General features: G+C 40.8%; 1 protein-coding gene and 1 long non-coding RNA gene across 2 annotated transcripts in view; one reads left to right on the top strand and one right to left on the bottom strand.

Annotated features, from left to right (window-relative positions):
* Window positions 1–16,028, top strand: part of LOC134527273 (cilia- and flagella-associated protein 36) — a 53,789-nt gene that overhangs the window by 27,977 nt on the left and 9,784 nt on the right. The gene's annotated exons all lie outside the window — the stretch shown is intronic.
* Window positions 13,174–14,909, bottom strand: LOC134527511 (uncharacterized). Its single transcript, XR_010074207.1, has 2 exons — window positions 14,793–14,909; window positions 13,174–14,712 (listed from the first exon to the last, which is right to left on the bottom strand). It is a non-coding gene; the product is annotated as an uncharacterized LOC134527511 (long non-coding RNA).

Below are 16,028 nucleotides of genomic sequence, written 5' to 3'. Positions count from 1 at the left end.
GTATGCGTACACTATACGCGCATTCATCTTTTCGTATTTCACACACTTGAATAATAGATTCCTTGAATGCCATTTTTAAGCCACCCACATTAGCCTCTTTACAGATATAGTCTGGTCTCCAACGTGATGGATTATTTTCATCCTTCGAGACTTTGCATTCTTCAGCGCAAAAATGCAATGTTCTTTAAATGATAATAGAGTGTTTTCATTATTCCTTGTTATTTTTGGAGATCTCAAGGATACTTCTTCTTGGCGCTTCCTCTTGCGATGTCGTTCCAGCTGTGTCACTGCACAGTATGTTGATACACAACTCTTGTGGCACTTCACAATCAATTCACTTGTTACAGCTATTTTTTTCTTCTAGCACATTGTAGAGTTTATCGTTGTATACTTTACTGCATTTTATAATAGTCTTTATTCTTTTATCACCACTTTCAATAAGTCTTTCATTGTAGTTTTCACAATTAAATTTCCAGTCAAACAGGCATTTTTCTGCCATTTTCTTCTCTAATTTACTTCACATTACACTTGCAACAATAAAAACGTATTAGCCAATTACTTCCATCATCCATGATCCACAAAAAAACAATGTTCATGCCACAGCAACTGGAAGAGTTACCTTTTATACTAATATTCACATGTCATTAGGTATAAATGTAAAAAAATCCGGCATACATATTTAAAATGTAATTAAATAAAATTTTACACGATATCTAAACACATATTTTGATTCAGCACCCTTGAAAACATGTATTTTGTTTCCAAAAATTACCATAATATGTTTGTATTGCAATTTTTGAAAATATAACACCATATTGGCCGCCATCTTGAATATCTTAAAATGCTCAACATATAGCCGATGTCACCCGGCATTTCCTGTTACTAGACATAATAATCTTTCATTTAAGACCAAAAACAGAACTATAGACCACTTTTCCAACCCATACCTCAGTTCTGCCGGACTACTACGAACGTGAGTGTTTGCAGCAAGATCCGGCGGCAAATAGATACAAATTAAATTGAGGCTTATGCTCTAAGCCAAAAGTAGCCATTTTTGCGCTTGGTAGCGTCCCTAGTACAGACTTTTCTGCAATTGTAATTGGGAATCTTTTAATTATTGCAAAGTTAATCACACTTATGATGTACTTTTTAACATACGATTGAACATTTATTATAAATTGATATTATTATTTCAGTGTCATTTACAGATTATTCTACTCAGTGGTCTTAGAGCAGAACTCCTGCAAACCCTGAGCTATAGACGAGGTGAAAACATTATATGGTATTGAATAAATTCTAAGATATTTATTTATTTCACTTAGATTTTACCAACACTGAGCGACGGTAATTTTAAGTAAGTTGAAGAGTTTGAACACTAAACTGTTTCTCATACATGAACTTTTGAGTGATGATAATTTTAAATTAACGAACTGTTGTTTAAATATAAATCTGTGCCTACATATATCCGGAATATTAAACAACATAAAAATAACCAGGAAAGCCACATTAAACCATATAAACTCAGAATTTTGTTACTATCAACCTACACCATATCTATTTCCCCTTAACAAAACAGTTAATTACAGATTATTTGTAGTTGAAGCATTATGTTTTGTGTAGTTATTTGTTTATAGTTATGATTGTTAAGTGCATGTGTTATCGTTGTGTGTCGTTCTGTATTTATTAAAATATGTTATGTTTCTGTCACAAGCCACATACATCTGGATCATTAAACATAGTTATTAATCATTAATTCATATTTTTTTATGTACTTGTTCAATTACTCACAATCAACTTAATAGACCCTTTTGGATAGTATAGCAACGGCGCCCAATTCACCACAGTCATATGTATTTAGCTATACTACTACCATAGGGAAACTAACACTACTATAGCAACTTATAGCTACTATATACTATAGATACTACTATAGAAAAGTGGCCCACAACGTGGTGGCTCGAAGAGGAATTTCACTGTAAACACTGAAATATTATTAAGAAAATGTCTTCTGGAAAAGGGTACGAACTTCGTAACCGAGCTGCTAGCCAGTCTGCTGCCATGGAGGAAGTTAGAGAGCTGGAGGAGTCAGGAGCCCCTCCATTAGACAATTACCCTGTCCCTGTTCAGGAGGAGGATGATCACAGATATGCTGCCACCTACAGTAGCATTATCAATGTACCAAGGGAACGGTTAGAATCTGCTGTTACTCTAATTCCTGCCAAGTCACCAAATGACTCAGATGAGGAACAATCTGAGGAGGAGGAGGAATTCCAGGGAGTCGGGACAGCTGAAACCAGCATGCCAACAGCTGGGACAGCAGCAACCACAGTTCCTGCAGTGAACTCCATGACTACACAGCCCCCTAGAATAACAGATATGTCACAGTTGCTGCAACAGCTGAGATTAATAATACAAATCGAAGGACAGCAAACAGCCAGCCAGCTGCACAGCATGCAGTCCCACCTAGCCAGTCAGCAGCAAGAAATGCAGTCCAACTTAGCCAGTCAGCAACAAGAGGTACAGTCTAACCTGAACAACTTAGCCAGTCAGCAACACGAGGTACAGTCTAACCTGAACAACTTAGCCAGTCAGCAACAAGAGGTACAGTCTAACCTGAACAACTTAGCCAGTCAGCAGCAAGAAATGCAATCCAACTTAGCCAGTCAGCAGCAAGATTTGCAGGCTAAACTGATTGGCCAACAGCAAGATTTGCAGGCTAACCTAACCAGCCAGAATGCAGAGATGCGTCAACACATTGACAGCAAGATGGAGCTGCTCAACTCCAGGTTGCAAGAGGGACTGACAGAGTTGGAAGAGAGAATAGAGACCAGATTGCAGAACCAGTCTCAGTCAATGACCCAACTGACAGAGCATGTCCAGACTCAGGCATCCAGAGTCGACAATTTAGAAACCCACACTACCACCTTGGTGAGTGTAGTAGACAGGGCCAGATTGGAACAGCAAGGCCATGCACAAGTATTGAGTGAGAGGTTAGAGGAGGTGGAGAACACAACAGCCCTACTAAAATCAAGATGGGACAGCGTGGAAGCAGAGTTCAGAGCTGTGGCAGAAAAGAATTCACAGAGTGGTGATGCAGCCATGCAGCTACAGGCCACCCAGCAGAAAGGTGGGCTGACTAGCAATGTGACTTCTGTCACATCACTCACCACCACCATGCCTGCACCTACTACAGCAACTATACCTGCCATCAACCACTCTCCGCAACAACGTTCATGCCCACCTGCACACTTGGACCAGGTCACACTTATGCACCACCCCGCCAAACACTGGTCGGAGTCTATTCCCACATTCTCTGGCAAATCACAAGAAAATCCCATTCGCTTTCTGAAGAAGTTTGAGGATTATGCCAGAACGTTTGCCTTGACAGACACAGAAAAATTAAAGTGTCTGAATTTTGCCCTCAAGAGCACGGCATTCTATTGGTGGGAGCTTCAAAGCACCCAGACTACTTCATTCGACCAATTCAAGGACCAATTCAAGAGCCAGTACTGGAGCTTGAAAGTACAAGGCAATCTGCGTGCTCAGCTACATGCTGACCGTTTCGACAGCAAGATAGGTGGTTCGCTGGAGACGCACATAGTCACCATGTACAAACGCACCAGGTACTTGGACATCGTCATGTCAGACGAAGAGTTCATCGCCACCATGCTAACACAGTTGCCTGTCGCCTACCAAATACAAATGTCTGGCCATGCCTACAAAGATGTCATAGAGTTTCGTGATCACGTGTTGGCAGTAGACAAATTACAACGCCTTAAGAAGGGTCAAGCCAGCAAGGAGGAGTCTGAGAAGCCATCTCAGCCAGCCTACCAAAAGCAAGGACCAGTTAACACATACTGGCAAGGGAGAAACAAAGACGACCGACAAGCAAATGTACATATCATAAACTGTGAGAAGAGTACCAGATACTCTGAGTCAGAGCCTACTAACAACAACAGTTTCAAGCATGGATACAAGAAGGGTAGGAAATCATACCAGAACAAGCCCTATCCGAAGAAGAAGTGGTGGAACCAGCGGCACAGGAGCAACAGTGAAGGTGAGGATGAGGACCAGCGGCAACAGAACAGGAAGGCGATGGAATGGCCTCCCAGGAAGTCAAGCTATAGGCATAGAGCTGCTGAATCAGATGGAGAAGCTGATTACCGCCCTGTAAACCAGAAGCGCAGCTACCCATCAACAGCTTACTACCAGCATGACTACCGAATGCCACACACCAGAGTCCCGACTGAACAGGAAGCAGGCTGCGGAAACAGAAGAAGTACCGGCCCACCTGCCAGTCATCAATATTCATTTCCCTATCCACCGCCATCAACTCATTCACCCAGCCAGCAGAGCATCGGATATTTCCAGCGCAACACGCCTAACAACCCCATTGCTACTGAGTTCCGGACTGCTGTGGCCAATGCAGCCCATGGTCCATCGAGCAGCTGGACCACACCAAGTGGAAACCACCCTGCTACATCATCAAGTAGCAACAACCAACGGGACAGCCCGTTATACTAGAGTGGATCCAGGTTAATTCGCCCCGAACCACGACCTGTAATCCAGAGTGAAGCCCTAAGTCTGGATCGGTCGGTGGCGATTAACCCACTCTATTTACCTGAAAGAGACATTGATACGGATGTGACGGAATGGCCAACCGGTCAAGAGGTTGAGCACCTAATCAGTAAGCGACTACAAGCAGAAGCTTTAGCCAGGAGAAAACGCAAGAGTTCATCTAGAGTAAAGCAGTTTCAAGTTGGAGACCGAGTGCTTCTAAGAACAGCTCCGGTGAGCAAGAAATGGGAACGAGTGACGAAGAAGCTGTTTCTGCTCTTCGAAGGCCCATATGTGGTAAGCAAGATCATACGTGGAAATTGCTACGAGCTGCAAGACCCTGTTACCAACCAAGTTGTGGGGAGGTATAATTTAACACATTTAAGGGCCTACAACCAGCCCAGTAATCTGTAATAATGTGTCTGGTCAGAGCTCATTAGAACTCATAATGTATACTACTGTGGAAGATAGCCTGAATGTACAGTTGTTGTATAGAATACATTGGATGGTCCTATGTAAATAGAGGACAGGACATCCTATAGTGCAAATGTGTGATGTTTCACATGTTATGCCAGCAATGGTAGTGCCAGCCATGAGATGTTATTTTTGCTGTTATTGTGTTTTGTAGTGTCTATTGATACACTACACTGTCAGCCTACGAGTGTAAGGCCAGTTTGTCCAGTGATGAGGCATGGTGAAATAGTCCACCCACACTAGGATTTATTTTGTGTAACAGTGTATAGCCAGAGAGCTATGTATACAGCATTGCATGGCGCTAGCACCACAGAGTTGGTGTCAACATTACAACATGTGCACACGAGCATGACCAGGTGTCAGCTGCGGAATAAAAAACAACTGTGTATCCTGTATGAATACCCACTGACATGTGTGAGAATAGCTATCATGACCAAGTGTAACAGAATGTGTTAGAATTCGCTGACCAGCTGATTGTCCACATAAGCAAGCATGCACACAGCATATCAAATAAGCCACATATCACTCTTGCAACTACAAAGCCATGCAAACCCTCTAGGAACTAATTACCTTGTTTGTGTTATCCATATGATGAAATTATTGTAGCACTTACTGATTTTTAATCTCACTTCAGAAAAATAAAATAAAATGAAAATTGCCAGGAATTTGACTGTGTAATATCATGTGTAAAAAAATTGCACAAATTTTGGTTATAATGAGTATTATGTTTGGCATTGTATCTTATATATTTATTTATAGTGAGCCATTTAAAAACACTTTGCTTTGAATGAATAAAAACACTTGAATTTAAATTTGAATATTAAGCAGGAGCTTAATTTATTTTAAATATGCCACTGAAAAGAAATACAACATGGTTGTATATAATTCACACACTAATTTTGTTGTTGTCACACGAAAGTTATCATTTCTTGAAGTTTCAAACGACCTACTTGTTGGGGTCTAGTCTTCTGGCTGTGATACAGAACATGGAACACTGGTGTCGCGAGCAAGAGTAAATAATTTTCTGTGCTACCCAGTTGTTGCCTGTGGCCAAAGTGTGTAACAAGTGTCAACAAAGTGTGATGAAATCAGTCAGACAAATATGTTGAAATTATAATTTCACATCAACAGTGAAATGAAAAAAAAAAAAAAATTATTGAACACTGCAAGACATGTGTTATGTGAAAACACAGTATGTACTGATGGTACAAAAACATATTAATACACTATTATTGTCTGCAAGTCTGCAGCATTTGAATTTAAGCAATTATGTTATAAGATGAAATAACATGAAATGAATTTTATGAAATGAACTATTATTGTTGTAATAATAAGTCATTTAATGGTATTGCAATTATTTATGTAGTCATAGTGACATGAAATGTGTAAATGATAATGATATATGATGTGTTAGAATATTCTTGTATATAATTTCTAAGCCCAAGAGCAAAATGTAAATAAGCCTTTACTTTAGTAAATTACAATTAGTAACTAAATAGTTTGATAATTAAACTCAAGGCAACTTGTTATACTTGAGATAAAATAGTATCAATTATTATTAAGTTTTAGTGCAATATGAACTGTAATCACACTATTACTGAAATTAGTTGTAAACAAATTACTTATGTTACCAGAAAATAACTGAAAATAATTGCTATGTCTATGAGCAAATATGTAAACAAAAGAAATATTATCTAATATTTATAGCATGAATCTACTGTATGTTAGTACCGGTACAATAATAATGGTACCAGATTACCCTGTGGATCATGGTAAATTAAATATTAATAGGTTTAAGTTATAAACAAAACACATTAAACCCTCCTAGTAATAATATATATTTTTTTTATTGTAATTAAGTACGTTTCATAGTATTTTAAATGGTTATTTGTGGTTGAATGGTTATGATCGAGGTGACCCGAGGCTACGACTGGAAAGCACAGATAGGACATTGTTGCTTTAAAGAAGTGAAATTTGAGAGTTAAGCCCGAGCTATAATTAAGGACGCCCGTGTGAGTGCGCCTTGAAAGTGTGTTTGAACTAACCGCATACGCAACGACTGTGTAAGGACCCAACTCCGACGTCCCACGCTAGACGTGGAACGTCCCGATGTCGGACCAGGAACACCGCCGTCGCCATCAGCAGGCACTGTCTCGTCGAGACGCCGCCTCCTGCCAGCTGGCCGTGGTGTGGATTACGCCGCCCTTGCAGCAGTGCAGCCGACAGCTGGTATCTCGCGGCAGGTAGCCGTGAGACGGTTCGCCGTCCCCGCCAACCTGTCCCCTGCCAGTGGCGCTGTCAAGGTCACCGACTCGTTCCAGGGTGCTGTGCAGTAGCGCCTGACGCCGTGTTGGACCTGTACACAACAATGCAGGTCTTGCAATTGTTCTTTACATTGCATACTTTCGCCTTCTTCACAATCGTAAGTACACTTACCAGTGTCTGAAATGTGTCCACGCCTTGTAAGCCCTTCCTGACGACCATCAACGACGGAGCAACGGAGAAAAACGTTGGAGTTTCGCGGAGCTGCGTGACGCAGGTCTTGACTGTACGACAGTTCAGCGAGAAGTGAATCGCGCGACCCAGTGTCGTCGCGGATTGGTTGGCGTTTTGGCGCGAAATTTTCTCTCCCTCCACTCCTGCTCCTAGTTCAACCGCCGTGCGCTTTGTTTCTTTTTTAGCTCGCACCTGCTGAGGGAAAAATAAAGTATAAAAAAGACGTTTGCTCGCCAACCGACAATTTATTGCGTGACCAGAATGGAGACTGAAAGAAAGGGTTAAGATGAACTTTTGAAAACCCCCTAGACTTATTAGAAGGATCTTTCACAAAACTTCATCTGGGACAGCATTCTGTACGGTTACATGGTACCGCGTACAGCAACATAAGACTACTTATTAATTGTTTTATTATCATATATGTATTTCTTTATTAGTAATGATACTATGTTGTTGTTTAACCCTCTTATATAATATGTCTGACCTTCAAACTACGGAACTGTCATGCTACAGCTTAGCATTCATAAACATTAAACTGACTATACTACCATCAAACCTAACCTGATTCAATATTTAACTCATTGTTGTAACTTCACTTCTGTTATTTATTGTAATTTTTGTCTCACCACAGATATCTTATATTTAATTGTGTTTCCATATTGTTTTGATGTGATTATTAATCACCAACATGATTTTGTCTGTTCTTGGCTGCAGTGTTTACAGCCGCAGGCTATCTTGTGTAATAGCATACCGCCGTGGGCGGAAATGCGTCCGTAAATTATGTCATGAAAAAAAAGTAAGAATAGGCGTCTCTTCGTCAGGGCCTATCCCGACGCCGGCCTTATCTAAATTAGCATATTTTTCATAATCTTATAAAATAAAGTAAATTCAGTGTCTTGATATTAATTTGTATTGTGGTAGCTACGAACGTGAGTGTTTGCAGCAAGATCCGGCGGCAAAGAGATAAGTTACCTACAAATTAAATTGAGGCTTATGTTCTAAGCCAAAAGTAGCCATTTTTGCGCTTGGTAGCGTCCCTAGTACAGACTTTTCTGCGATTGTAATTGGGAATCTTTTAATTATTGCAAAGTTAATCACCCTTATGATGTACTTTTTAACATACGATTGAACATTTATTATAAATTGATATTATTATTTCAGTGTCATTTACAGATGATTCTACTCAGTGGTCTTAGAGCAGAACTCCTGCAAACCCTGAGCTATAGCCGAGGTGAAAACATTATTCATTGAATAAATTCTAAGATATTTATTTATTTCACTTAGATTTTACCAACACTGAGCGACGGTAATTTTAAGTAAGTTGAAGAGTTTGAACACTAAACTGTTTCTCGTACATGAACTTTTGAGTGATGATAATTTTAAATTAACGAACTTTTGTTTACATATAAATCTGTGCCTACATATATCCGGAATATTAAACAACATAAAAATAACCAGGAAAGCCACATTAAACCATATAAACTCAGAATTTTGTTACTATCAACCTACACCATATCTATTTCCCCTTAACAAAACAGTTGATTACAGATTATTTGCAGTTGAAGCATTATGTTTTGTGTAGTTATTTGTTTATAGTTATGATTGTTAAGTGCATGTGTTATCGTTGTGTGTCGTTCTGTATTTATTAAAATGTGTTATGTTTCTGTCACAAGCCACATACATCTGGATCATTAAACATAGTTATTAATCATTAATTCATATTTTTTTATGTACTTGTTCAATTACTCACAATCAACTTAATAGACCCTTTTGGATAGTATAGCAACGGCACCCAATTCACCACAGTCATATGTATTTAGCTATACTACTACCATAGGGAAACTAACACTACTATAGCAACTTATAGCTACTATATACTATAGATACTACTATAGAAAAGTGGCCCACAACGTGGTGGCTCGAAGAGGAATTTCACTGTAAACACTGAAATATTATTAAGAAAATGTCTTCTGGAAAAGGGTACAAACTTCGTAACCGAGCTGCTAGCCAGTCTGCTGCCATGGAGGAAGTAAGAGAGCTGGAGGAGTCAGGAGCCCCTCCATTAGACAATTACCCTGTCCCTGTTCAGGAGCAGGATGATCACAGATACGCTGCCACCTACATTAGCAGTATCAATGTACCAAGGGAACGGTTAGAATCTGCTGTTACTCTAATTCCTGCCAAGTCACCAAATGACTCAGATGAGGAACAATCTGAGGAGGAGGAGGAATTCCAGGGAGTCGGGACTGCTGAAACCAGCATGCCAACAGCTGGGACAGCAGCAACCACAGTTCCTGCAGTGAACTCCATGACTACACAGCCCCCTAGAATAACAGATATGTCACAGTTGCTGCAACAGCTGAGATTAATAATACAAATCGAAGGACAGCAAACAGCCAGCCAGCTGCACAGCATGCAGTCCCACCTAGCCAGTCAGCAGCAAGAAATGCAATCCAACTTAGCCAGTCAGCAGCAAGATTTGCAGGCTAAACTGATTGGCCAACAGCAAGATTTGTAGGCTAACCTAACCAGCCAGAATGCAGAGATGCGTCAACACATTGACAGCAAGATGGAGCTGTTCAACTCCAGGTTGCAAGAGGGACTGACAGAGTTGGAAGAGAGAATAGAGACCAGATTGCAGAACCAGTCTCAGTCAATGACCCAACTGACAGAGCAGGTCGAGACTCAGGCATCCAGAGTCGACAATTTAGAAACCCACACTACCACCTTGGTGAGTGTAGTAGACAGGGCCAGATTGGAACAGCAAGGCCATGCACAAGTATTGAGTGAGAGGTTAGAGGAGGTGGAGAACACAACAGCCCTACTAAAATTAAGATGGGACAGCGTGGAAGCAGAGTTCAGAGCTGTGGCAGAAAAGAATTCACAGAGTGGTGATGCAGCCATGCAGCTACAGGCCACCCAGCAGAAAGGTGGGCTGACTAGCAATGTGACTTCTGTCACATCACTCACCACCACCATGCCTGCACCTACTACAGCAACTATACCTGCCATCAACCACTCTCCGCAACAACGTTCATGCCCACCTGCACACTTGGACCAGGTCACACTTATGCACCACCCCGCCAAACACTGGTCGGAGTCTATTCCCACATTCTCTGGCAAATCACAAGAAAATCCCATTCGCTTTCTGAAGAAGTTTGAGGATTATGCCAGAACGTTTGCCTTGACAGACACAGAAAAATTAAAGTGTCTGAATTTTGCCCTCAAGAGCACGGCATTCTATTGGTGGGAGCATCAAAGCACTCAGACTACTTCATTCGACCAATTCAAGGACCAATTCAAGAGTCAGTACTGGAGCTTGAAAGTACAAGGCAATCTGCGTGCTCAGCTACATGCTGACCGTTTTGACAGCAAGAGAGGTGGTTCGCTGTAGGCGCACATAGTCACCATGTACGAACGCACCAGGTACTTGGACATCGTCATGTCAGACGAAGAGTTCATGGCAACCATGCTGACACAGTTGCCTGTCGCCTACCAAATACAAATGTCTGGCCATGCCTACAAAGATGTCATAGAGTTTCGTGATCACGTGTTGGCAGTAGACAAATTACAACGCCTTCAGAAGGGTCAAGCCAGCAAGGAGGAGTCTGAGAAGCCATCTCAGCCAGCCTACCAAAAGCAAGGACCAGTTAACACATACTGGCAAGGGAGAAACAAAGACGACCGACAAGCAAATGTACATATCATAAACTGTGAGAAGAGTACCAGATACTCTGAGTCAGAGCCTACTAACAACAACAGTTTCAAGTATGGATACAAGAAGGGTAGGAAATCATACCAGAACAAGCCCTATCCGAAGAAGAAGTGGTGGAACCAGCGGCCCAGGAGCAACAGTGAAAGTGAGGATGAGGACCAGCGGCAACAGAACAGGAAGGCGATGGAACGGCCTCCCAGGAAGTCAAGCTATAGGCATAGAGCTGCTGAATCAGATGGAGAAGCTGATTACCGCCCTGTAAACCAGAAGCGCAGCTACCCATCAACAGCTTACTACCAGCATGACTACCGAATGCCACACACCAGAGTCCCGACTGAACAGGAAGCAGACTGCGGAAACAGAAGAAGTACCGGCCCACCTGCCAGTCATCAATATTCATTTCCCTATCCACCGCCATCACCTCATTCACCCAGCCAGCAGAGCATGTGATATTTCCAGTACAACACGCCTAACAACCCCATTGCTACTGAGTTCCGGACTGCTGTGGCCAATGCAGCCCATGGTCCATCGAGCAGCTGGACCGCACCAAGTGGAAACCACCCTGCTACATCATCAAGTAGCAACAACCAACGGGACAGCCCGTTATACTAGAGTGGATCCAGGTTAATTCGCCCCGAACCACGACCTGTAATCCAGAGTGAAGCCCTAAGTCTGGATCGGTCGGTGGCGATTAACCCACTCTATTTACCTGAAAGAGACATTGATACGGATGTGACGGAATGGCCAACCGGTCAAGAGGTTGAGCACCTAATCAGTAAGCGACTACAAGCAGAAGCTTTAGCCAGGAGAAAACGCAAGAGTTCATCTAGAGTAAAGCAGTTTCAAGTTGGAGACCGAGTGCTTCTAAGAACAGCTCCGGTGAGCAAGAAATGGGAACGAGTGACGAAGAAGCTGTTTCTGCTCTTCGAAGGCCCATATGTGGTAAGCAAGATCATACGTGGAAATTGCTACGAGCTGCAAGACCCTGTTACCAACCAAGTTGTGGGGAGGTATAATTTAACACATTTAAGGGCCTACAACCAGCCCAGTAATCTGTAAAGATGTGTCTGGTCAGAGCTCATTAGAACTAATCATGTATACTACTGTGGAAGATAGCCTGAATGTACAGTTGTTGTATAGAATACATTGGATGGTCCTATGTAAATAGAGGACAGGACATCCTATAGTGCAAATGTGTGATGTTTCACATGTTATGCCAGCAATGGTAGTGCCAGCCATGAGATGTTATTTTTGCTGTTATTGTGTTTTGTAGTGTCTATTGATACACTACACTGTCAGCCTACGAGTGTAAGGCCAGTTTGTCCAGTGATGAGGCATGGTGAAATAGTCCACCCACACTAGGATTTATTTTGTGTAACAGTGTATAGCCAGAGAGCTATGTATACAGCATTGCATGGCGCTAGCACCACAGAGTTGGTGTCAACATTACAACATGTGCACACGAGCATGACCAGGTGTCAGCTGCGGAATAAAAAACAACTGTGTATCCTGTATGAATACCCACTGACATGTGTGAGAATAGCTATCATGACCAAGTGTAACAGAATGTGTTAGAATTCGCTGACCAGCTGATTGTCCACATAAGCAAGCATGCACACAGCATATCAAATAAGCCACATATCACTCTTGCAACTACAAAGCCATGCAAACCCTCTAGGAACTAATTACCTTGTTTGCATTATCCATATGATGAAATTATTGTAGCACTTACTGATTTTTAATCTCACTTCAGAAAAATAAAATAAAATGAAAATTGCCAGGAATTTGACTGTGTAATATCATGTGTAAAAAAATTGCACAAATTTTGGTTATAATGAGTATTATGTTTGGCATTGTATCTTATATATTTATTTATAGTGAGCCATTTAAAAACACTTTGCTTTGAATGAATAAAAACACTTGAATTTAAATTTGAATATTAAGCAGGAGCTTAATTTATTTTAAATTTGCCACTGAAAAGAAATACAACATGGTTGTATATACTTCACACCCTAATTTTGTTGTTGTCACACGAAAGTTATCATTTCTTGAAGTTTCAAACGACCTACTTGTTGGGGTCTAGTCTTCTGGCTGTGATACAGAACATGGAACACTGGTGTCGCGAGCAAGAGTAAATAATTTTCTGTGCTACCCAGTTGTTGCCTGTGGCCAAAGTGTGTAACAAGTGTCAACAAAGTGTGATGAAATCAGTCAGACAAATATGTTGAAATTATAATTTCACATCAACAGTGAAATGAAAAAAAAAAAATTATTGAACACTGCAAGACATGTGTTATGTGAAAACACAGTATGTACTGATGGTACAAAAACATATTAATACACTATTATTGTCTGCAAGTCTGCAGCATTTGAATTTAAGCAATTATGTTATAAGATGAAATAACATGAAATGAATTTTATGAAATGAACTATTATTGTTGTAATAATAAGTCATTTAATGGTATTGCAATTATTTATGTAGTCATAGTGACATGAAATGTGTAAATGATAATGATATATGATGTGTTAGAATATTCTTGTATATAATTTCTAAGCCCAAGAGCAAAATGTAAATAAGCCTTTACTTTAGTAAATTATAATTAGTAACTAAATAGTTTGATAATTAAACTCAAGGCAACTTGTTATACTTGAGATAAAATAGTATCAATTATTATTAAGTTTTAGCGCAATATGAACTGTAATCACACTATTACTGAAATTAGTTGTAATCAAATTACTTATGTTACCAGAAAATAACTGAAAATAATTGCTATGTCTATGAGCAAATATGTAAACAAAAGAAATATTATCTAATATTTATAGCATGAATCTACTGTATGTTAGTACCGGTACAATAATAATGGTACCAGATTACCCTGTGGATCATGGTAAATTAAATATTAATAGGTTTAAGTTATAAACAAAACACATTAAACCCTCCTAGTAATAATATATTTTTTTTATTGTAATTAAGTACGTTTCATAGTATTTTAAATGGTTATTTGTGGTTGAATGGTTATGATCGAGGTGACCCGAGGCTACGACTGGAAAGCACAGATAGGACATTGTTGTTTTAAAGAAGTGAAATTTGAGAGTTAAGCCCGAGCTATAATTAAGGACGCCCGTGTGAGTGCGCCTTGAAAGTGTGTTTGAACTAACCGCATACGCAACGACTGTGTAAGGACCCAACTCCGACGTCCCAGGCTAGACGTGGAACGTCCCGATGTCGGACCAGGAACACCGACGTCGCCATCAGCAGGCACTGTCTCGTCGAGACGCCGCCTCCCGCCAGCTGGGCGTGGTGTGGATTACGCCGCCCTTGCAGCAGTGCAGCCGACAGCTGGGATCTCGCGGCAGGTGGCCGTGAGACGGTTCGCCGTCCCCGCCAACCCGTCCCCTGCCAGTGGCGCTGTCAAGGTCACCGACTCGTTCCAGGGTGCTGTGCAGTAGCGCCTGACGCCGTGTTGGACCTGTACACAACAATGCAGGTCTTGCAATTGTTCTTTACATTGCATACTTTCGCCTTCTTCACAATCGTAAGTACACTTACCAGTGTCTGAAATGTGTCCACGCCTCGTAAGCCCTTCCTGACGACCATCAACGACGGAGCAACGGAGAAAAACGTTGGAGTTTCGCGGAGCTGCGTGACGCAGGTCTTGACTGTACGACCGTTCAGCGAGAAGTGAATCGCGCGACCCAGTGTCGTCGCGGATTGGTTGTCGTTTTGGCGCGAAATTTTTCCTCCCTCCACTCCTGCTCCTAGTTCAACCGCAGTGCGCTTTGGTTTTTTTTTTAGCTCGTACCTGCTGAGGGAAAAATAAAGTATAAAAAAGACGTTTGCTCGCCAACCGACAATTTATTGCGTGACCAGAATGGAGACTGGAAGAAAGGGTTAAGATGAACTTTTGAAAACCCCCTAGACTTATTAGAAGGATCTTTCACAAAACTTCATCTGGGACAGCATTCTGTACGGTTACATGGTACAGCGTACAGCAAAATAAGACTACTTATTTATTGTTTTATTACCATATATATATATTTCTTTATTAGTAATGATACTATGTTGTGGTTTAACCCTCTTATATAATATGTCTGACCTTCAAACTACGGAACTGTCATGCTACAGCTTAGCATTCATAAACATTGAACTGACTATACTACCATCAAACCTAACCTGATTCAATATTTAACTCATTGTTGTAACTTCACTTCTGTTATTTATTGTTATTTTTGTCTCACCACAGATATCTTATATTTAATTGTGTTTCCATATTGTTTTGATGTGATTATTAATCACCAACATGATTTTGTCTGTTCTTGGCTGCAGTGTTTACAGCCGCAGGCTATCTTGTGTAATAGCATACCGCCGTGGGCGGAAATGCGTCCGTGAATTATGTCATGAAAAAAAAAAGAATAGGCATCTCTTCGTCAGGGCCTATCCCGACGCCGGCCTTATCTAAATTAGCATATTTTTCATAATCTTATAAAATAAAGTAAAATCAGTGTCTTGATATTAATTTGTATTGTGGTAGCTACGAACGTGAGTGTTTGCAGCAAGATCCGGCGGCAAAGAGATAAGTTACCTACAAATTAAATTGAGGCTTATGTTCTAAGCCAAAAGTAGCCATTTTTGCGCTTGGTAGCTTCCCTAGTACAGACTTTTCTGCGATTGTAATTGGGAATCTTTTAATTATTGCAAAGTTAATCACCATTATGATGTACTTTTTAACATACGATTGAACATTTATTATAAATTGATATTATTATTTCAGTGTCATTTACAGAT

This window comes from Bacillus rossius, chromosome 1, assembly GCF_032445375.1.
Source record: "Bacillus rossius redtenbacheri isolate Brsri chromosome 1, Brsri_v3, whole genome shotgun sequence".
Taxonomy (NCBI): domain Eukaryota; kingdom Metazoa; phylum Arthropoda; class Insecta; order Phasmatodea; family Bacillidae; genus Bacillus; species Bacillus rossius.
The sequence above is the reverse complement of the archived record's forward strand: the minus strand, read 5'-3'. Positions and strand labels throughout refer to the sequence as shown.